This window comes from Anas platyrhynchos, chromosome 1, assembly GCF_047663525.1.
Source record: "Anas platyrhynchos isolate ZD024472 breed Pekin duck chromosome 1, IASCAAS_PekinDuck_T2T, whole genome shotgun sequence".
Taxonomy (NCBI): Eukaryota; Metazoa; Chordata; class Aves; order Anseriformes; family Anatidae; genus Anas; species Anas platyrhynchos.
In genome coordinates this window covers 120,775,467-120,799,693 of record NC_092587.1, presented here as the reverse complement: position 1 = coordinate 120,799,693, position 24,227 = coordinate 120,775,467, and the positions used below count along the sequence as shown (strand labels likewise).

Sequence of the window (24,227 nt, the reverse complement as noted above, 5' to 3'; positions counted from 1 at the left end):
TTCTGTGCTGATACATTAAGATCACAGATGGTAAGTGACCCACATATTAAAAGTTTATGTTAGACTGATTGCAGGTATACATTGTTGACATGAAACTGATTCTTTATCACAGTGTGTTGATGAAGCATTCAGTGTGATCACAAAAGGTGACAATTTCACTCAGGTAGTTTCTAACATTGTTCTGAAAAAGATAATTACCTACTATAGATTCATTTTTAAATTTATATGGTGTTAACTTCTCTCACATTGTACATGTTGGCATTTTATGTTTATTTGTTTTCATAGTATATCCTGATTGCAAAGTGATGCAAAAAGTACTACAGAGTTAGGATGGTGTACAAAGCTGTGTTTTTTATATCAGGTTCCAGTAGATCTGCAGCCATTACTCTATAATCTCCATTTTTACAAGGGTGTCATAGTATATTTGTGTTTCATTCCTATTATCATCTTGCCATTTATTGTGAACTGGAATAAAATTGTGAGTTTGCCTCAATGACATTTCCTTGTAAAGTACCAAAAATAAATGTGAAAGCAAAATAGGATCACTTACACTTTTCCAGTAATTTATCCTCAAGCAGTTATAAGGTGTTTTATTATTATTATTTAGCTCAGTTATAAAATATTTATGCAGAAATACTCATGGAGAAGCAGCACGTCATTCAAAGAAAGTCTGGCAGTAAGGGGTAAGGTGCACATTAAAAATAAATTAGAACACAATACTCATTAAACAAACACTGGCAAAAATAAGAGTGCTTAGGACATAATTTTCTAAAAATGTACAACTGCAGCAAGCTCCAGTGGTGCATATAGTAAGTGAAGTTTGTTATTTTTGTACAGCTGCTTATCTGTTACATGCCATTTCCCACTGTAAGGGGAGAAAGCTGCTAATTCATTCAAATCATCAGTGAAAAATGCAGTCCCCTGTGCATTTTTTTCTTTTTTTTTTTTTCTTTTTTTTCTTTTTTCTTTTTTTTTCCCAATTAGAAACTCTCTTCTCCTGTGATTCATACAACTGTTATTTATTTACCTTACAGTATTACCGAGGACCATAGTGCCATTATGCTGGCTACCCTACCTACAAAAGTACTTTTGATTCAACTGTACAGTCAAAAGCTCTGATACTGGAAAAGCTTGAAGTTGCATAATGAGACCACCCTGGTGAATGTTAGGCAAGTAAATGTCTTTGATGGTTCTGGGTTTGCTGGTTGGCTCTTGCCAAAGAGAAAAGGAGAAAGTAATAGCAAGTGAAAAATAAATACTAATAAAACTTAATCATGATCCTGAAGCATCAGAAACCCAGAAGGGACCAGGACCCCACTGGAGATACAGAATATCTTTATGAGGGAATATTTTTTATGGCACTCCTGCGAAGTGATCAGACAGAATTCTATCTAGAACTTTCAAATATATATATATATATTTAAAAACACCTTTCAACCAAGTGTATAGGCTTTTTTTTTCTAATATCATTTGGTAAATAAAGTAAATAAAATACTCAAGCATACAAAGAAAGAGAAGAGTAAGAGAGGAGCAATTTCTATCCATAGTTCCCAGACATAATAATGGCAATTATCTGCATCAACTAAAAAGAAATATGTGCATCTGCTTAACAAAGGGGTGGGTGAACTTTAACTTGGAATTATCATAAATATGTGCAGAACATAAGATTTTAGCAATTCATCTTCAAAGCAGTATATCCTTTCCATTACACTTGCTGCAGAGAAGATTATCTGGGGGTAATTATATAATTATATAATGTATATAATTACATATATATTATAAATAATCTTTAACTTTTATTTGTGTTGATGTGATACAGATTGGGCAAGGTGTACTTTACCCCTGAATGATAAAACTAGCTGCCATTTATAATTAATTTTCATACCTTTCCTCCTTTCAGTAGGTGAATAGAGACAGAGTATGTTACCTTTTGGGATTGCTCTATATGAGGTTTAAGGGTACAGCACTATATGCAATAACAACTGTATAACTGGGTGGAGAGTTCACAGTGCTTCTCCTTCCCTGGCTGCCAATTAAGTTGTCACAGTTCAATATTTTCCTGCTTTCCCTACTGGAAGTGTGTAATCCAGTGTTTTCTACCTGTTGCTGGCCTATGCCCTAAGCCATGTTCTCTTTTACAACTCAATTGTGTGTACTGGGAGTTTTGTGTGATGCATCCATCATTCCTCCCACTCTTATTTTCTTGGACTCTTCATTAATTGATTTTGTGCCACAGGTTGTAGTATATCAATTCAAGGAAAAAGAATGGAGGCCTTCAATGATTTTATTCTAATCTTGATGGACCATATGTATCTGAAGTTAAGTATAAGATCATTCACCCTTTGTTGAGACTGAGTAAGGAATTCTTTCTTTTGCCAATTGTAAAATATTTCAGGCATGTAACTTACGTTATCCCTAGATTAATAATGTGGGATTTTTTGTGTCTTATATTTAAAAGTTCAGAACATGTTTTTCTCAGTAAGCTTATTGCTTAAGGGCAATTGGAAACAGAAAATAGACCGTGATAATTTGTGTTATTGTTAAACTGATGCTTATTTATTCACTAGGTAAATGGAGGAAAAGGTCATATGAGGCATTGTCATCTTTTCATTTTTGAATATATATTCTGATTTAAGGAGATACATCATCTTCAATGGGGAAAATGAACAATTTACTGTCACAATCACTTTGGAAGATATGCACAGTGGTTAAATTAGGTATTGAAAAGGTTTTAGCTGTCCAGAGAGAAGTTTGTTAGAATGGTCAGTCTTCACTCTGATAAGCTCACTTATGCTTGGATTGCTGGAAATATTAACATTTTCACTCCTTTTTGAACAGTTTCTCACGTGCATGTACAGTTGACTTACAGTTCTTGCCTAATCAGCTTTTGAATTCGTATAAACTGGTTACTTCCTCTAAGCTAACCAGATGACTTGAGAAATATTTCTGTCAAATCTTCTTTTCACAATCCCCTTTCCCTACAGATGATGACTACAATGGATGAGGTACTGGCAAATATAGAGTGCAGTGGTCTTGCAGTGGTCTCACAGTGGTCTGTGGGGGTCTGCTGCAGTAGAGAGAGTTAGCACTTTGTAAGTTGCTGATTGCTGTGTTTAAAACAACTTAGGCTATGTTCTTGGTTAATTTTGTAGGACTAGCAGTTAGATTATAGTTGTTTTTTTTTAATGATTGTGTTGGTATGGAGACTAGGGATGGGACAGGTCCAAGTCTAGGTAACAGAACTACCTAAAAATAAGGACTAGAGATAAACTGTGTTGGATGAAGTTTGGAGGGGAGTAAGCAAGTCAGTAGGGAGGAAAGTCAGTAGGCAGAAAAAAAAGTAGGATTTGTTGTATTGCAAGTGATGTGTTTTGGTGAGGAAGAAATTGGCATTGTAGGAGTTGATGAATTCATTCACATTAGTGTCCATTTCCTCCATCTCTTGTAGGGTGATACTTTTTTCATCTGAGGAGGAAACAGATTTTGTCTTGATTTTTTTTTTTTTTTCTGGGATTCTATCTTGCATGACATCCAAGAGAGCTACTGAATTCTGTTCTCTCTTGCTGCATTGTGCTTAAAGTTAAATGCAGAAGGCAATCAATTTTCTTGTCCTTTTGCTAGGCACAGTTCAAAATCCCAGCTTCCCTCCTCCTTGCTCACAGTCCAACACAAGATCCATTTCCCATGAATGCTATCATTGAGAAACAAAAGTGATAGATTTTGTCTGCTTAGTATTTCTGCAGCAGCAGCATACATCCCAGAAGTCCTAACAAACTGCTTGGAGGCAGCACTTGTTGTCCGTCTGAGTAGAGAAATGAGAATCATTTTTTAGATAGACATTATCTCTGTCTGCCTGGAAAAAGTGTGGGCAATATTGGCTTGGCATGAGACTTGTAAGGAAACTCTGCCAATTTCCCTGATGATGCCAGTCTAAAGCAAAGATATGACAGCCAAGAGGGATACTTGCAAGCAGTATGTGTAGAGAGAGATATAGTATCTTCCTCAGTGAAGTGATTAGATGTGGATTTATGACATCACATAGCCTGATAACTCCGGGAAGCCAATACTGGTGCCTTGGAATCAGGTCAGTGGAAAAGAGTGAAGGGGAGTCTCTTGTTTGAAGACACAGTGATTTATAGCCAGTAAAATTCATGGAAGGAGCCTCTCTGTGAAGAGATGAAGCCCTATCGGCACTCCAATTAGCTATGTTTATAATTGATGGTATGAGTGGAAATCACTGTGATTCATGACCAATAATATTCATGACAAGAGCAACTCTTTCATTTCAGGGAAAAAAGACCAAGAACTGCTCTAAATTGCACATGATTGTGATTAATGACTAGGGAAGATAAATGGTGAGTGGGTGCCTGAGACCAGTGTTGTGCTGAGAAATCTATTTAAGCCACTTTCAGAGGAACAAGAAGGAGAGGAGGGAATAGCTGTGTGAGCATCATTGCTTGTCAAATACCTCCCACAGACTCTAATGGGGCATTAGGGGTTGTGCAGATAGTGCAAAACTGTAGAAATGAGAAACTGGCCAGAATTCTGTTTTACTGATTCTCCAACCTTTTGTCTGCCGTGAGCACATTGAGTGCTTTGTGGTATATCCAAACTTTTCTTCGTGATCAAAGAATCCCAGGTGAAAATAAATGGAGAGGGGGAGGGAGGAAAGAAAGAACCAGTGGGTGAAGCTGATAGAAAACATAGAACAAGAAGTAGGGCTAGTTCTCTACACCTTATTTCCTAGCAGACTTTGAAAGTGCAGAGGGTCTCCAGCTGAGTGGATAGGATGACAATCAGCACCTGCAGAGCAAGACAGTGGACATTGTCAGAACCTCAGAAGGGGTTCTGAAAGAGATTTATGAGGGAACTGAAAGAGATTTATTTGGAAAAGGAGGGAGGGGAAAAGTGCATTAAGAGAAATAACCATCAGAGATGAGAGCTCTGCCTTTTTAACCCAAGAGTCTGGGGGCTCCTTTTGATCCTGTTCAAAGATAGCATCATCTACAACTTGTTCAAAGTATTGTAATGAAAATTTTCCACCCTTCCTTCTTTGCCATATGCTCATGGCAGAACTTACATCCAGTGAATAAATCCATCTAGAGAATATCTTCAGTAACATATCTTAATAAGCAATTTTTCATCTCTTTACCCTCACAACAATCCTGTTTACGAAAAGTTTCAGCCTATTAAGTTTGAGCTTTCCTACCAAAATTCTTAAACTGGAATATTTTTTTTATTAAAAATATCTGGTTGTATACAGAAATGGCTTACTACTGGCTTAGCAGATAGTATTTGTCATCATTACCTAGTATCCAAATGCCCAAGTCATCGACCAAAACTCCAGTAAACGGTCATCCAGACACTGAGGAAAAAAAAAATCCTAATACATTCAACAGATAGCAAATGTTGACAATGAATGCAAGTGAGGATATAGTAACACTAAAAGACTTCTCATTGAAATTTAGGTCTAGTCTGCCTAGAAGCAAGGTGTCAAATTAACTACATGCACTTATATTTGCAAAAATACAGGTTTTAGATCACAGATTAGAAAATCAGAGCTAATCAGAGCTTGGCCTTGAAAAAGTATGCTGTTGACATTGAACTCCTGTTCATGCTGAAGTTCCCACCCTCCAGGGAAATGAGTTAGTTGCTTCTCGCATCTTAATATCTGATGCTTGGCTAACTTTAAGTCCTAATAACTTGACCCTTTATTAGTGTTTTTTGACCTGTTTAAACATAAAAATTTCAGTATTATTTTCTTTCTGTTATAAATATCAGCCTATTTCTGTATTTCTTTCCTGCAATATTTGTATTACATTATTTTAGACCATTTCATGTCTTTCTTGATGATTTTTTTACAGAAAATTACCATTAAAATCAGTTACTTCAAAAAGATTGACTTTTCTTTTAACTTGGTACTGATTCTTATCAATTTTCTGGTTTCTAGGTTGCATGTGGAAGTCATACGCCCCACAACAAAACAATAGTATAAATTGCACCAAAGCAGTACAAACAATTTGACAAAAAGAACTTGAGTAATAAACAGTACATTTATTACTTCAAGCAAAAATAATATCTCAAAGCAGGGCTTAATGTTAGGTCCTCATCTAGTTGGAACATTTGTTTCTGTTAGGTATCATTTTCACCTACTTCCCTGAAGAAAACAGGCTGAGATAATCTCACTAACAGCTTTCTCTTGACCACTACCCCTAAAACTATTTTAACTTGATGAAATTTTAATCCCATTGAAATCAAATTTGATGGAGGGAAAGGAATCTCAAGGAAAATTAAGATACAGCAGGTTTCAAGAAAACTAGTAGAATGCTGAAGTGTGAGTTAGTGTCTTCAGTGAGGAAAACAGCTGTTTTTCAGAACTGGCAAAAACATCAGACCCATCCTGCACAGACAGAAAGTGTCCAGCAAACCAGAAATGAATACAACATCTTGCAGTTAGAGGGATTTCCAGGGAGACACAGTGCATCCACCATGCTTTACTACTTCTGATGCTCATAGGAAAAAAAATAAAAAATAAAAAATAAAATCTGTATTTATATAAAGGCTGCTGTTCTACATTCTTCTCTTATTTTTACTCAAAGATTCAGAAAGTATTTATGTGGCTGCAAAATCTGTTCTTCCTTAGGAGCTGTGTTTTCCTCTGTAGAACCAACTATAAAAATGTACCCTTCATGCCTTGCTGAAAGATGTCTTTTGCAGATTCTCTTGAACCTGAAGCAGTGAATATGGATCTCATTGAATATGTAGGCTGCAGCAATACTTATTTGAAGGCCATTCATATTCCACTGGCTTTTGACATGAACACTGCCATTAACCTATCATTTGATGCAATTTTCTTCTCAAAATGTATTCCTGCCTGAAGTAGCCCAAGCTACTGCTCCCATAGGATTCTGAGAAGACAATAGTTCTTCACATGAGGCTGCTGAGCTGTGAACAAGCTCTGCTGCTGATGGAGATGTCAAGAGAAAAGATGATTTGAAAGAAATAAGGGAATCTGTCACAAAATGCCAGCATCTTTGATGTGTTGAAGGTTCTCCTCTTGCTGAATTCAAGAGCCTCCTAGCCTAAAAAGCAACTTCTTTTCTGTTTTCTAAGGATTTCTCTTATCCGAAGAGAAACTGGAACTGGAACCATCTTATGCTACTTTTCATTAATAAAATTTCATTTGTCAGCTGGTGCAATCTTCCTTTCCTGTCAGTTCTAAGGGAGAACAGTAATTTAGTAGAAACAGTTGTATTGGAAACAAGGTCATATGCACAAATATCACTTGAAATACATTTAAGGAATTTATTGTAAACAAAAAAAAAAATTCTTTACTCATATTATACTCTAGACAATTACAAGCCAATTCCAAACTATGTAGTGTGGCACCGTGTTTAAGTTCATAAGCCTATAAACAGAATGTCCATTTGCAATCATATCCTCCTTCACATATTTACGCTTTCATCTTTCCAAAGATAAATCTATCGTACTAAAATGGTGTCTTCAGAAAAAAGTTTCTGCTGATATTCCTGAAAGCACAGAAGTGTTCGAAATCTTGTGAGAATATCCACTCTACTGAGTTTTTAGAGAGGCAAGCAGAATGTTCCCGCAGCTGGGTTTGATGAGGATTTAAGGCAAATACAAATGCTATTTGTCATATTCAGAATGGTTTTCATAAGGGCAAACATTAAATGCCCCAATGTGGTGACCTTAATTGCTGGGAGTGAAAGATGCGTTTCATAATGAGAAAGAGTGTGGAGAGTCCTGGACTCCCGGCTACTGTGGCTACCAGCAAAGCTAACCATACTTGCCTCTGGCTCTGTTCCCTCTGTGTTTGCAGTAGATAGCTTTGCACTCCTCATCTTTCTACAGCTTTGACTTTCCTTGTTCAGTTGATTGTTACTTACCCTCCAAAAACTTAAGATTCCTGTAGTGGTATTTTGATGTTGTCAAAAAGGTTGTTCCTTTCCGTCAACTTATTTTCATTAAGTCTCTCTTTTTTTTTTCTCCCCTACTAATTTCCTGCCATTTATCTATTGGTCAGTTGTCAAATTCATATCATCTCCAGGGTCTGATTAGTCCCCTCCTTCTCTAGCTTAATGTAAGAACCATAAAACCAAAACCATGTGTTCATGTTTATCAAATGTGGTTTTACTTCACCAGATCTTCTGCAGAGAGAAAAATCTCTTTGCATAGATCAAGCAAGGCTTAGCATATTTATGCCTTTTTATTCCCTCTTGTGTTCAGCAAAACTGAATGTATCCCAGAAGATGTAGTTAATAAAGTATTTTATTGTAGAGATGAAGATAAACGTTTTCTGAGGAAATTTCCATGTGTGCAGTAAGTATTTTTTTTCCTCTAATTTATGGTATCTACTTATTTTAGCCAGTTTGAATTATTTGGTTATGTGTATTTTGTAGTTAATACTTATGGGCATTACTCACTGTGATCCAGGGATCTTTTGCTCCACAGACATATTTGTGTGGCTCCCTGTAACACTATTACGTGCATACTAAGACAAAAGCCTACTCAAAGTTCTGCATTATCTACTTTAGGTACAAAAAGGCTGATAGATCTTTAAGGTTTGAGACAGGTATGCTTATTGCCTTCTTTATACTCTCTGTTAAAGAGAGACTTGTTGGTTTCCAGAAGATTTTTCTACATGAAAACATGAGACAGGCGTACTTATTTGGAACAAACTCAGAATCTGTCCAAACCAAAAGATGAACCTCTGCCCTTAGTATGAATTTTCACTAATCTGAGGATAATGCTCACTTTTCAAATGCTTTTTCAAAGGCAGTAGGTTGATGGTTCTTAAAATCAGCTCATCTGTTTTTCTCCAGTTACAAGAATAGCACAGTAAGCTGTTTTGGATCTGTGACAAAAATAACACTTGCAAGGATGATGGCACAGAATTTTTCAAACGTAATAATAAACAATGTCTCCCCTAAGGGGTTTACACTCAAAATAAAGACTATGCCCTAAAGGTTATCGAGACTGACAAGTCACGTGCCAATTAATCCCCAATTAAATTGATTATTTCTTATGTTTTGAACAGGATATGGACTGAAATCAGCTCATTATATATAGGCCACTATGCACTGTTAATTAGATGGCAGCATTTTTCTGTCGTTAAGTATTTGAACAGATCATGTTAATGATGACCTAGTGATGAAAAAGTTCTTTATATTGTTACTCAATGCTTCATTTGCTAAGCCTACAGAATAATATCTTTGCTATAATCAATGCAATTGCTTTAAGAAGTGCTAAAATAATTTTTAAAATGTCTCTGATAATTACATAACAGTGACAATCAGAAGATGGGGAAAAAAAAAAAAAAAATGGAGGTACCTTAAGGTCAACATCATGATTTTTAGCAAACATATAAAAAATCCCATTATGCAAGTAATTTCTTTCCCACATAAGATTCCTTTTGCTCAGAACAAAACCTTTCTGTTCCTTGTATCTTCTGATTCCTGTAGGCCTTCTCAGGTACAAGGAACTTTGCCTGTTGTAGCTACAAGGTCTGAAAATAACAAAATGATGCATAGTGAATTTAGACTCTGGGAAAGGAATTCAGAAAATGGGCTGCTTTACTTATGTTGGTTTACTCAATCTCTTTATGCTAACATTTAACTTTGCTTTTTATTCTTCACAGCACCATGAGCATTCATAAGATGCTCTTCAGGTCAACCTGAAATTTCACCTACTGGGCTAACTTTGGGTGTTGCACCAAATTTCAGACTCTTGCAGTTTGGCTTTGATTTTCCCAATTCTGAGTATCAGTTCAAAAGGTTTTGTTGTCCTCCTTGTCACAGATGGTTCACGGCAAGGGTAGACCTCTCCTTTATAGATAGACACAGATAGGGCAAACTACAGAACATGTCCCCAGAACTGGAAAGAAGCAGCAGAGTGGAATAGTCTGGGGCTTCTCTGAGCAGAGGTTATGTAGTGTGAGTGGGAAGCATAACACACACTACAGGTGACAAGAAAAGATGTCAGGTTATTGCTTGTTTGAGAGGTCAGACAAGATCAGAATTGCCCCTTGACCATACTAGTGACTGAAATGTCAGCTAAATAAAAACGATTGTTTAAACTACATCATGGACCACTGCTTCTCTGCAAGAAACATTGCATTATGGCATATTTGAAAACCATACAGAGCCTTAGAGAGCTGGCATCTAATAATGCTGAATAAAAGCATTGTCGACTTCTATATCTGAGTAAACTAATGCTATGGACAATTTTAGAAAACTAGCAGTGGTTGTATTGGCTTCTGTAAACGCAATCACTTTTGAAGAACCTACATTTTGTTGATAGATATTCATTCAATACCTAAATAGACAGTGTGGTGTGTTGTTTTGTTTTGTTTTGTTTTAAGTTTCATCTTCATTCCATATTTTTTCATCTCAATTATTCCACTGGGGTTTTAATCATCCCATAACTGAGAGACATATCTGTTTCCTTCACACATATCTTGACCACATTTTTTTTTCTGAGTTTACTGATAATGATAGTGCTTGAATCAGTAGAATCAGCAATAACCTTAAAAGTCTGTGGAAATTTCAGATTCAATTTTTCTTTTCTAACAGTTCCTCTTGAATAAGAAAAATAACCAAAAAAAAAAAAAAAGCATTAAAAATGTACTTTCCAACAGGGAATTTTACTTTCAAAACCAGAGAGGCAGAAGAAGGCATAGTTGTAAACAATAGGTTGTGAAGATTTAGTGAAAGTAATGTATAGGATTTTTCAGTCTCATCAAAAAAGGGAAAAGAAGTTATCCTTTCAGTGATCACTCTAAAGAAAGATGATATGTGTCTTTAGAGCTCTTTTAGATGAGAGTTAATCACTCCCATCCCTGTAAATAATAATTCATGGAAACAATAATATAAATAGTGAAAATTATAAAAGCCTTTCAGGGTTGCTGTTTCAGAAATGAAAGAAAAAACAAACAAACAAACAAACAAACAGAAACCAACAACACAAAGAAACCAACAAAAAACAGCACAAATATATTTGTTTATATGCTTTGTTTAGTGAAACTGATAAACTGCAGATAGAAGAGAGAGCAGTATAGGGCTCAGTGAGCTACACCATTAATCCCAATATGACTTATAATTGCATTAGACACCTTCATTATCCTAACAGAGATGGGCTGTGCTCCTTTAAAAAGAATTTGTCTGTTAAGAAATTTGGGATTTTGTATAGGAGATGCTGAAGATTAAATGCATTTGAATCCAGATAAAAGATATTAAGTAGATATTAAAGAATGTATATATGTATATATATATAAGACTATCAAATAATTTTAGAAATAAAGCACTGAACATTAACAAAACAGTGGTGAAAACCTCTATTTTGGCCTCATCTTCACAATCTGCTTAGCTAAAAATATGCAGAAACATAACTAATGCAAACAGAACAGCTCAAATAATACTATTCAGGAAAGAAATGTTATTAATCTAGCACATAACAGATGATATTAGACTAGAGCAAGCTAGAAGTGGGAAATACTCTTTAACAATCTAAGTGAACTATTTCTGCACACAGTACTAAATAGAACCGGGTTATAATCACTCTCACAGGCACACGAATACCATAGGAATGAGAACAGAATTGCAACCAGAAAAGGCAGGGGGGGGAGAAAGGGAAGGGAAGGAATAAAAAAGGATCCCCCACAAAATATATCGATAATGAAGTTCAAACCATTGTTTCCAAGGTTGTGCACTTCTGTGTTTGTACAAAAATGAATACTGAAGATTATTCCACATCCTCACCATGTATCCAGCACATTTTTGCTATTCTTGTTCATTGATTGTTTATAGCAATTATTTTAGACAGAGTAGATTCTAGGAATGAGAAAATATTTTGGTACTATATATTCAGTAAATCATGTTTATTTTTGTCTTTGTGAATGTCCCACAAAACAATGTTGTTTTCTCAAATGGGCTTGCTATTCAAATAGTTCTCAGTTGCAGTTTGGTCCCCAGCAATTCTCCCTAAATATTAATGATTTGAGAAGAGTTGGTTAGTTGCACTCAGATTTCATGCTGTGGTCTTGGCTCCTTGGTTGAATGAGCTTAATTCTTAGCATCATGTTTTTGATATGAATGCTTGCACAGGAATCTGATGTATTTCCTACAAATACTCTCGAATATTCATTTAATACCTATTACATTGAAAAACATTCCTGAAAGTACAGTGCAGATTCACAAAACATGAAACAGAGGTGAACTCAAGAAGATTAAATTCAGTGCACATTTCTCAGAACTTTGGGGATAGAGGTACTATGTTGGAATCCCTCAGAAGTTATAGAGAGTAGATAGCTACTTTTTTTTTTTTTTGGGGGGGGGGGGGCGGGGGGGTTGAATCATATGCTTTTAATGTCATTTTTGTTCTTATGTTTTACTAGGCTTGAAAGTATGGGGGAAAAAAGACTTCCCATGAAAAATTTGTAAATTTGTATTCAACAAACAGCTTTCTCTCAAAACTTATTTTAAAAGGGAAAAATTGTTAATCCTTTTTTTTTGAAATTTTCCTGGTTAGGAGGGTAGGTAATCACACCTAGCAAATGGAGCTGGAGGGAGATCCTAAAGGGGAAGGAGCCATTAGAGAAGATGGTCAGTAGCTCCTTTATCCTTGAGCTAGGGAAATGTCCTTGATGCAAGGAAAGCTCATCTACATGACAGCCACTGCTGCATTTCTGTATACCACAGGAAGAGTACAGACACTCCTCACAGCCCTTTTTCTTAGTGAGGACTTGGCTCTGGGACTTGTTAAGATACTAAAATTTAATTGAATTATTTTTTAAAAAAGTCTGTCACAATTGCTTCTGAACTTCATGTCCATTTCAAATTGCAACCATTGTTAATGACACAGTGAAAAAATGTTTGAAACATTCCTAACACTACATGTACTTCCCTCTTTATTTTTTACAAGAACAAAACAGCAACAACAGCAAAAAATCATTTTTTTTTAGACAACATGTTGAGTTTCAGTTTGGGCTCATTTCCACAGCCACAACCTCTATACTCAGAGATAGAGGTTTGCAAATGGAAACATTTACACATCTTTAACATTAGATATTAAAACATACAGCTAAAATCATTTGCACTTACTTGCTTTATGTTCCCTTCACAGACCAACACCATTGGATTGCTGATGCTTTTAGAACACATTACTGCAATTCCTTCATTTAACAGCTTGTGCTGTTCTTCAGGTTTACTGCCTTAATTATCTAAAATCAGACTATCCTGTAACATATTACACCCCTGTAACACATTGATGCTACAGTTTGTGGAACAGAGGACTGATCTTTGTAAACACATATTGGTCAGTGACTTTTGACTAACACCTGTTCACAGATTGACCCTTTTATCTTCTGAGCCCTCAGGTTCCTCCTCTCTTACATGATAAATTGTCATTTTTAATTCTCTTTAAATTCAGTGACAGATATAAAGTGGAGCTACAGCCTGCTTTACTGACATGATTAGAGAGGCAGACTACACACATGGATTCCTACAGATGCAACTTCACATGTATGGAGCTTAAGGCTTACCTCCTGTGGTGGTTTTACCCAGCCGGGCAGCTGAACTCCACCACAACCACTCTCTCACTCCCCCTCCTCAAAGGGAGAGAGGAGAAAATATGATCAAAAGGACACAAGGGTTGAGATAAGCACAGGGGGATCACTCAACAATTATCGTCATGGGCAAAACAGACTCAGAATAGGGAGATCAGATAAATTTATTACTTGTTACTAACAAGCTAGAGAAGTGAGAAACGAAGAAAACAAACTAAAATCACCTTCCCCCCATCCACCCTCTTCCACCTCCCCCTGAGCATTGCAGGGCAATGGGGACTGCAGTCAGTCCCTAATGCTTTGTCTAGCCACTCCCTCATGGTCACTCTCTGCCCCTGCTCCACATGGAGTCCCTCCCACGGGATGCCATCCTTCCCGATCTGAGACTGTGGGGGCTGCCCACAGGCAGCAGCTCTTCAAGCACTGCTCCCACACGGCTCTGTACCACGGGGTCCATCCATCCCCCAGGAGCAAACTGCCCCAGCATGGGTCCCCCATGAGCGGCAGCTGCCCCCAGATCCCTTGCTCCTGTGTGGGCTCCTCTCCACGGGCTGCAGCTCCGGCCCGGGCCTGCTCCTGCGGGGGCTCTCCATGGGCCACAGCCTCCTCCAGGCCACATCCATTTGCTCCACGTGGGCTCCTGACCTGATTTCAGGAGATTTTAAAGATGCAGGAAAGTGGCTTGGGTGGCTTTAAGACTTGTCCAGTTTCCTGACTTGGGCAATGGCTTTCCTCTTCAAATCAACCTATTTTCCTTGTGAGCACACTGAAATCTTTGTTTTCTTTGCTTTTGGTTGTATCTTTGAGTTTTGGTCAGTTTTGTCAAGTCTGGGCTCTAAGGCACATCCCAAGGTGAAGATGGTGTCCTTACCGTCTTAAGTAGATGCTGTCCTTACCATCTTCTTCCTTGTGTGACATAAGAGGAAGTGACAGGGTATGTTTTCTCCTGCATAGACATGTAGCTATGCAGGAGGCGAGGGGGAATGGGCTTAAGTTGCGCCAGGGGAGTTTTAGGTTAGATGTTAGGAAGAACTTCTTTACTGAAAGGGTTGTTAGACACTGGAACAGGCTGCCCAGGGAGGTGGTGGAGTCATCATCCCTGGAAGTCTTTAAAAGACGTTTAGATGTAGAGCTTAGGGATATGGTTTAGTGGGGACTGTTAGTGTTAGGTTAGAGGTTGGACTCGATGATCTTGAGGTCTCTTCCAACCTAGAAATTCTGTCATTCTGTGATTCTGTGAGGCACTATTACTCTGAGTTGGTGGCAGAGTGGGCGTATTTGACTCAAAAGTGGGTAACTGCAAAGCCTTCTCAGGCAAACAATACTGATGGGATAAGTGTCAAAGTAGTGTGTGTCTGATGCATAAAACTAAGGCACTCTCAAGAAATATTAATGATCTGTGGGGTGGATCTATACAAGGATTTCCAGTCTCATGTATTATCATAAAAGTATGCTTTAAAAAACTTTTGATATATTTGATTGAAGGTGATTTGCACTGGAAGAGCAAGCTGAAAATCAGTGAATTCTGTAAAAAGATAGACAGCCAATGAACTGTTTCCTGACTGTTTTGTTTCTTTTTTGGTTCAGGGAAGCAGGAGATCATTTGCATTCTTTGAAATAAGGAGCATTCAATGAAAGAAAAATGTCATCACTATCTTCTCTTTACAGCAAAAACTGGAAGTCCTGAAAATTCACTAACCATTTGGGTCAAAGGGGAAACACTATGGAAGACAGTTATAGTGATCTTTAATGAGAAGTCAGTCATCAATGCAGTTAATAACCAGCTTTTTGAAGGGTTAGCATCATTGGAATTTTCTTCTAACAAGCCTGTCATTGACTGCTGGCACAAATTAATCTCTTAAATCCTATTTAGAAGTGATCTGTGGCCTTCTGCACCATGTTAGGAAGTTAAAGCTCAGCATGATGGATTTGGCCTTTGCATTTACTTCTTTTAATCAGCCCTATACCCATGAGGGCAAAGAAAATTGTGCGGGTGTATGTATTTAAATTACTGATGGCACATAAAGACACAAAGAGGTTGTAAGGCTCAGAAGTCTTCATTATTCATCTTTGTGTCTTAGTGGAGTTCTTGATCACCTGTAGTTCTAATTAAGTTGGACAACAAGATGTTTATTCCTGGTGTGTTATGTGGTTGTTTGTCCATGCATGGAACAGCACCATATTCTCAGATTGGTAAATCAATCAAATAAGTACATTCTGTAGTCATCCACTAAAAGATTAAATTATGAACTCTGCTGTATTAAAAACACATTGTGATACTGTAATGCTTCAACAATGTCTTTATTGAAAAGGTGAAATGATAGACACTTTGTTATACCAGATGGACTGGCGTAGGGATTTGTGTCTATAAGATTAACATCAGAAAGAAAGGCTTGTACTGCAAGATCAGCAATTTAGTTAAATCTGGGGGGAATCAAATGTTTGGTTTAGGCTTTCCATGAATTGGACATGATGAGCTTTAAAGTTTCCAAGAGGAAAGTTGATTATGAAAACAATCCTTAGTTCATAGACCTTGACCATCAGAACAAACATTTTGAATATGACTGCTACTTTTGCTTAACATACCCCACTAAAACCCAAATGAAAATGTAATTGGTAAATGATTAGTATGCTGAATTACATCCATTTTTTTCAATGTTTAAGCCTTTGGAATCTTTGAAACAAACAGCCATTTTACTGTACTAAAACCATTTTTTTTAAAAACACCTATCGGGGCCAACCATTATGGTATTTGATCTGTATAAGATAAATCCTACTCTTGGATGAGCTATGGAAAACTAGATTGCAAAAGAAGTATGTAGGTCACATACAATACTAATGTCTTAATCAAAAGGCAAAGGTCATACTACCACAGCAAAGAAGAAGAAATCAATGAAGGACTTGGGAAGTAGATTGAGCATTTTCAAATCAGATTAAATGCTCCTAAACCATGGCAAGAATAATATTTCCTGTGGGGACTGACCACAGTGATACTAAATGGGGCCAGGATTAATCATATGCTTTTCCATCATGCTAGTAGCAACAACAGAATTTTCATCATTTATATTTGTCTTGAATAAACAGCTGAAACTTAAGAAGACTGAAGGACATTCAAGTCAATTAAATCTGGAGAAATGAGTTGGAAAGCTTACAGAAATTTTCTCATGAGATTCTAGCTTTGCTAGGCCTAGTCTTATGAAAAATGCTTTTAAGAATAATATTTTGTATTACTTTTGGTCCTATCTGGAAAGTATCCATAGGGAAAGAAATGCACAGATCTACCAAAAACCCAGTTCAGGTTCTAAAGATCTTTAATATTCATGTAATATGATAGTACTTTTTAAATTGTTACTTATAGGAAGGGTAGATGTGAGCTCTGAGAAGTGTTTCAGCTTGGCTTATGACTGGCTACAATAGCAATTTCTGGTCAACCATTTCATTACATAAACCATAGAAGCATCTCACACTGCCTTATAGTGTTAGTTGCAAAATGTGTGTTAATAGCTTTCGTTTCCATATTTTTTGACTTCAGTGAAAATAATTCCTTGTAATATAGTCCTTGTAATAATTCTGTGTGGAGGAGGATTGAATTTTAGGTGGCTCAATGGTACTGCTGGCTCACAATAAAAAAATCACTTCTGAACTCAGAATAAAGTGAATATTATAAAGGCCATTTTTTATTTCAATTTCACAACTTTTGCTTATCCAGTACTTCTGCTCACCACGTATTAATATGGTGGATTGATATGTGACACAAGGAGTGTCAGGCCAGGAAGTGTTGCCTAATACTCAGTTTAGTAAATGGAAGCCAAGCGCCTGGAGCTCTGCACCTGGCTGTGCTGTGGACTCAACATCTCAGCAAAAGATCTCACTGCTCTGTAACACTTTCTTTGTCTACCTTACATAAATTGAAAATCCTAAGACCGCTACATTACAGTTTTTAGTTGAATAGGAATGTGTTATAAGCTTCAGAGTAAAAAGGAAACATTAGCAAAAAAAAAAAAAAAAAAAAAAAAAAAAAAAAAAAAAAGCATAAAGTCAGTTGTGTAGCAGCAGCAGCTTGTGAAATAAGTGCCATACAGTTCCTGAGCAGACCATCAGCAATTAAGACAGTCTGAACATCTGCTGAGAAGTAAATGGATCTACTAAACAATGAATAGGAGATAAATTAACAAAAGTGGGGTCTAAGTCACTTCCTATAGGGAACCTGTGAGACTCAAAAATGTTGATTAGACAGCTGAAAAATTTTTTTGGTTAGTTAGAAAATTAAAAAAAAAAAAAAAAAAAAAAAAAGACTTCTCTAATAGAAGAAAAGGTTATTTTGTTATAGTTATAGTTTCATAGAAAGCCCTCCAGTACAATCACATGCTGGTTTTGTACAGAATAATCTTCTCAGATTCTCAGATCTACACAATATATGTTTATTTATACTAGGTGTAAACAACTTCTCAATAATAATAGGTATGATCTGAACATAGGAAGATCATGATATCAGAACAGAGAATTTCCTTGGAGAACTGCAAATGCAAACAGACTTTTGTATTCAAAAGTAATGAAGTCTCACCCTAAGATGTACAAAAGGGTTCATAAATGTATTATAATTTTATATTTCATAAATTTATTTTTATATATTTCCCTTCCTCTTTTACATTCCTTCTTTCTCTGATTTTTCCTTTCTTTGTGTCTCTTCCCCTCCTCCCCCTCCCCCCATTTTTTTTTTTTCCTAATAGTTCAGGGGTAATTCCTCTTCTAAATTTCCCTTACTAAAATTTCACAATAGAGTTTTCGTGCTCTAAATTTTGGGAATCACTTTGAATATGTTTTCCCCATCTTAATGGTGTCAGTAACAATATTGGCCTATCACAACATTTGTGTTTTGCAATATAATCTGTGTCCAGCAATAGTATGCATTCTTCATTTCATTTGTGATCGTAAAATCCAGAACTGATGTGGAACTTATGTTGTATCTATTTGTCATGTAGTCCTTGACCAAAAAATGGAAAAAAGATAGATAAAATACATTTTTACCCACCTGAGGGAGAAACAATGATTAGCAAAAAACAAACTATCAAATGTGAAACACAGGTAAGGACCATTTAATGCTAAAGTTGGCTAAAGTGCTGTAGCATAAAAATAGAACTGTAGGGGAATTAATCAAAGAATGCTCAAAGGCCTCTTGCTGACATAAGGGGCTTCTAGCTTCCTTCTTCTATGAACTGAAAAGGGAGGGACTGATTTGGATTTTGCTTCTATATGAAAAAAAGTAATCATGTAAATGTGATTTTTTGTTGGTGGTGGTGGTTTGGAAGTGAATCTTGGAGATGAGAAAATCAGAAATACATCAAGAAAAATATAGGAGAGAAGAAGTGCTAGACAATGAGGAGGTAAAGAGATGTGTGCAATGTAAGTCATTGTATGTACAGTTTGATGCATGTTATTTTTTAGTTCTAACATTTTAACTACAAGGTTGCAGGAATGTTTACTGGATTCCTTCAGAGGAAGTCAAAGTCGAATCTGAATTGTACAGCCATCTTTTCCAAGACACAGAAAACCTGATTTCTGGTTTGGTTTGGTTTATTTTGTTTTGTACTGGATGCAGACAAGTGGTGTGACATATGATTTAATGATGCTCTAAAAAGGCAGCCAGTGAAATCCTTAGCTTACCACCATAGCCAAGAATAAACAGCAAGGCAAATCAACAAAAAGTACTAATTATGTTAGGTAGTACAGATTTCTAATAGTTCAGAAGGCTGGATAAATGCATTTAAAATTATGCCTCCCAAGTAGGAGTTGGTTTTGGAAAAAATAAAAAAATAAAAAAAAAAAAACAACACACCAAACCAAAAAGAAACAGTAACATCTTCCATCACAACAAATGGTTACAATTTTGCTTTTTTAACTGTTGTCTTTGAATATACACATAATTGTTAGTTACCTTCTGTGGAGTCAGGCTGCAGACAGTTTCCAGATTCTGGTTTTTAAGACTAGCATTTATGTTAATGGAGCCAATGCTCTAGAAATAAAGCACAAACATATCCCACATTTCCAGTTTATCAAATGTGCCTAGTTTTTATATTAATATATGATATTTGTTTTCTTAATTTGTTTGTTTTTTTTGTTTGTTTGTTTGTTTGTTTGTTTTTCGATATGTGGCTTTCTGCTTTCATAGAATAGATACTGTCCCTTAACATCTTCATTGAAGTGGAGCTGGGAGAAGGAAAGGGTGCAGGTGTGGAGGTATTATTAGATCACGCAAAACAGCAGGGGTGAACAGATACATGGAACATAGCACAGAGCGGGGTAAAATGTGTTTGCAAGATACAGTGCTATTATCTGTGCCTAATAATCTTAATATTGTTTGTTACTGCATGAATCTAGAATGCTAATACTTGAATGATAACTATAGATGTCTCACCATTAATCAAGTAGTTCTCCTGAATTTCTTTTGCAACCAGATAATTCTATTGCTTTCAGTTTATCTACTTCATGTTGACAAAGGGCAAGTTCAGGGAACCGTTATTCAAAGCTCTGAAATATGTGCCTGGAAATACAAATATTACTAGGAATCATATTAAAAAGGGATTTAAAATATGGGCTTTTATGTTAGAATCTATTACCATTCCCATTCCCATAGGAAAATGCAAATGCATGTTGCAAGTGCATTGCAAATATTGTGTACAAGTACATTAAAAATCAGCTATTATGAGATGAAGAAAATAATTGAAACTATAACTATGTCAATAATTTTTGCATTAGTAAAAGATAATTTGCCCAATTTTAATTCAACAAGGATTTCAGCAGCAGTAGAAAGTGCTGCCTTTGATAAAAGAAAGATGTATTAGGTTCAAAGGACCTGTAACATGAATGGAAGGGGTTAAATTTCCTACTTGATAAGGTAGTAGGTTACAAAATTTAGGTGGATTTTCCTGTTTCTTGCATACAAAAGGAAGTTGAAAATTTGTTATGAAGAACCAGGGAGATAAGCTGAAGAATGAAGAAGGAATGCCAGAAACAGACAAGACCAAAGAGAGAAAATGAATTTATATTTATGTTATTTTCTTTCTTAGTAAAGGCATGCTAAATAATGTGGACTGTGCAGGTCAGATGCATTTGTTCAGACATATTTACAGTCTCTCTCTCTCTATATATATATTTAGGGGATATTATATATGTATGAAGATTAATGAAAGCAAAAAATAAAATTATTTAGATTTTACAGAAGAAAATGTGTTATAGATCAAGTTCCCAAAAATAGAAATCTTGAGCAGGAGAGAGAGGAGAAGGGACAAAGCTACTATAATATTGACATAGCATTTTCAAAAGGAACTGAAAAGCAGGCTGTCTGCCAACACAAAGATCTGTAGGAACAGCAGAGAGAAATCCAAGAGATATTAAAAATAAAATAAGTAACATAAAATATTTTAACATATCTATCACAATAAAGTGACTGAGAAACATTACTACAAATTTACGTGACATTCCCCAGACATGACATTAGTGAGGCTAAGACCCTGGAGGAATTGTTTACGTGCACTTAAATAGAAAAGGCTGTTCAGAGCTCAAGAGCTTGTCCAAAGCCAGGAGGCTTTATGATGGCGGCTTAACACTCTTAAAGAGGGGATAATTCTTGTACTGGAAAGAATATTCACAGATAACAATAAACAGGGAACATTTGTCCCTACTGGAAAAAATGGCCTGCTGTAAGTCTTGAAGTCCCTGATCATTTTGTCTATGGAGACACTCAAGTTGGAGTAAGAGAAGCTTACTGAGTGATGCTATGGAGCTTTGTGCATGTAGACAGTATACCGCAGCAACTTTGATGTTTATTGAGTATGATTTAAAACAAATCATTTTTTTTAATATGATTTCAAATGTAACCAATAGTTGAAGACTAGCCAGTAGGCAGGTACGTAAAACGCAGTTTATAACTAATACTGAAATCTACTTGCTTTATCTAACCAAAAGAACAAGTGAAGCTCCTTCTGTCTCTTGATTTAAATTTTGCTGAATAAGGCATTTTTTATAAGGGCAACAAATCTGGTGAAGGGTCTAGAGAATGAGTCTTATGAGGAGTGGCTGAGGGAAATGGGATTGTTTAGCTTGGAGAAAAGACAGCTCAAGAGACACCTTATTGTACTTCACAACTACCTTAGAGGAGGTTATAATGAGGTGGGGATTGGGCTCTTCTCTCAAGCACCAAGTGGTAAGGCCTCAACTTGCACCAGGGGAGGTTAAGGTTGAATATTAGGAGAAATTTCTTTACTGAAAGGGTTGTGTGGCATTGGAATAGGCTGCCCAGGGAAGTGGTTGAATCACCATCCCCAGAGGTCTTCAAGAAATGTGTAGATGTAGAACTTAGTAACATGGTTTAGTGGTGGACTTTAGTACTAGGTTAAAGGTTGGACTAGATGATCTTACAGGTCTGTTTCAACGTGAATGTTTCTCTGATTCCAATTCTTTTATTATCTGTGTAATTCTGATGTTGTCCTCCAGTGTAAAAGGTAAAAGGCACATGGACTGTGATTTCACTGCGGTTCCATAGTAACACTACAGAATTCAGAAAACAAGTTCAGCTGAGTTAGTTACTGTGTTTCTATGCTTATTAATAAAGTAGCAATGCAGATATTAATGAATGGACAAGTGACTGCTGACCAAATCTGAAGCACAAAGAACTTTAGTGGACAAAAACAAACAAGTAAACAAACAAACAAACAAACAAAAACCTTGCTAGTAAGGTTTTTATTTCTGGAATTCTTGCATTGGTTTTAAGGATATCACCTTAGGTTTTTTTTGCAGCCATATGGACTACAAGCTACAGCCTAGAAACAGGTGGTCATATGCATGAACTAATCCTTTTATCCTTTCATTCAGGTCCATTCTCATGTCATTCAGTACAGGCACAGCTAAGATCCATAGAATTTCATTATAAATGGCACATTTTATTTCCTTTTTAACCAGTTACAAAAGCACAGAAAATATTTTTCTCACATCAGGAAACAAAAGTTTCAGAGCATCTTGTCAAATGTGAGACTGTTGATAAGTGCAAGTGTAAATTCTGAAGAATTGATTTTTTGTGGTCTTGATACTCTCACCGTAACACTCCAGATCTTACCAAAGCAATGACCAACATTATTAAAAGAAGTACCTTAATGTGTTTTATTGAGCTTTCCTCAAATCTGTTCTCTGAGACAAGACTGCAGACATTTCTCTTGTATATAATGAAGTTCCTCCTTGTGGAATACAGTATGTGTGTGCCATGTGCTCACAGGAATCATGTGACTGCACTGAGTCATGCAGAATGATTTTGAACTTAACCTGTCTTACTTCTGGACTCAACTTGTATTACTTCTGGACAGCTGGAAGCAAAACTTGTCTGTAAAACAAGTACAAACTTGTTTGCAAAACAAGTACAAACTTGTCTGCAAAAGCCTGTGCAGACAGATTGTCTACTCAGCATTGGTGAGGCCACACCTGGAGTACTATGTCCTGTTCTGAGCTACCCAATGCAAGAGAGACATGGACATACTGGAAAGGGTCCAACATGGGGCCACAAAGATGATGAAGGGACTAGAGCATCACTCCTATAAGGGAAGGCTGAGAGCACTGGGACTGCTCATCCTGGAGAAGAGGAAGCTCAGGGTGGATCCTACTTATGTGTAGAATCATAGAATCCAGAGAATATCCCCAGAATATCCACAAGGACCATCAAGTCCATCTCTTGGGTCCCCAAAGGACCACCCAAGAAATCAGACCATGTGGCTGAGAATATTGGACAATACTTTTCTTGAACTCCAGCAGGCTTGGTGCCATGGCCACTGCCCTGGGGAACCTGTTCCAGTGCCCAATCACCCCTTCAAAGAGGAAACCTTTTCCTGATATCCAGCTTGAACATCCCTTTTCGTAGCTTCAAGCCATTTCCTCAGGTCCTACTGGTAGTCACCAGAGAGCAGAGATCAGTGCCTTCCCTCTGCTCCCCTTGTGAGGAAGCTGTAGACTGCAATGAGGTCTCCCCTCAGTCTTCTCTTCTCCAGGCTGAACATGCCAAGTGGCTTCAGTCATTCCTCATAAATCTTCCCCTCTAGACCCATCACCATCTTTGTAGCCCTCCTTTGGACCCTCTCTAACAGTCATATCTTTCTTATTCTGTGGTGCCCAAAAATACAGGCAGTACTCAAGGTAAGGCTGCACCAGCACAGAGCAGAGTGGAACCATCCCTACCCTCAACCAGCTAATAATGCTATGCCTGATGCACCCCAGGGTATAGTTATATCCTTGCTGCCAAGGCACACTGCTGGCTCATGTTCACGTATAAATATCTGAAAGGAGAGTGCAAAGAAGATGTGGAAGCAGTCTCTTTTCTGTGGTATGCAGTACCAGGACAAGTGGGCACAAATTGAAACACAAGAGATTCCATCTGAGGATCAGGAAGCACTTCTTTACTGTGAGGATGAAGAAGCACTGGCACAGGCTGCCCAGAGAAGTTGTGGAGTCTCCCTCCTTGGAGATCTTCAAAAACTGCCTGAACATGTTCCTCGACAGCCTGTGCTGGGTGGCCCTGCTTGGGTATGGGGTTGGAGCAGGTGACCTCCTGAGGTCCTTTCCAACCTCAACCATTCTCAGATTTTGTGATTTAAAGTCTCTTATT

At 37.0% G+C, this 24,227-nt stretch overlaps 1 protein-coding gene and 1 long non-coding RNA gene across 2 annotated transcripts in view; both read left to right on the top strand.

Moving 5' to 3' along the window:
* TMEM47 (transmembrane protein 47) overlaps positions 1 to 24,227 on the top strand; it is a 262,209-nt gene that overhangs the window by 85,173 nt on the left and 152,809 nt on the right. The gene's annotated exons all lie outside the window — the stretch shown is intronic.
* LOC119714401 (uncharacterized) overlaps positions 1,825 to 24,227 on the top strand; it is a 69,250-nt gene continuing 46,847 nt past the window's right edge. Inside the window, exon 1 of the long non-coding RNA XR_011804861.1 lies at positions 1,825 to 8,340. This is a non-coding gene — a long non-coding RNA (uncharacterized lncRNA). The remainder of the gene's footprint in view (positions 8,341 to 24,227) is intronic.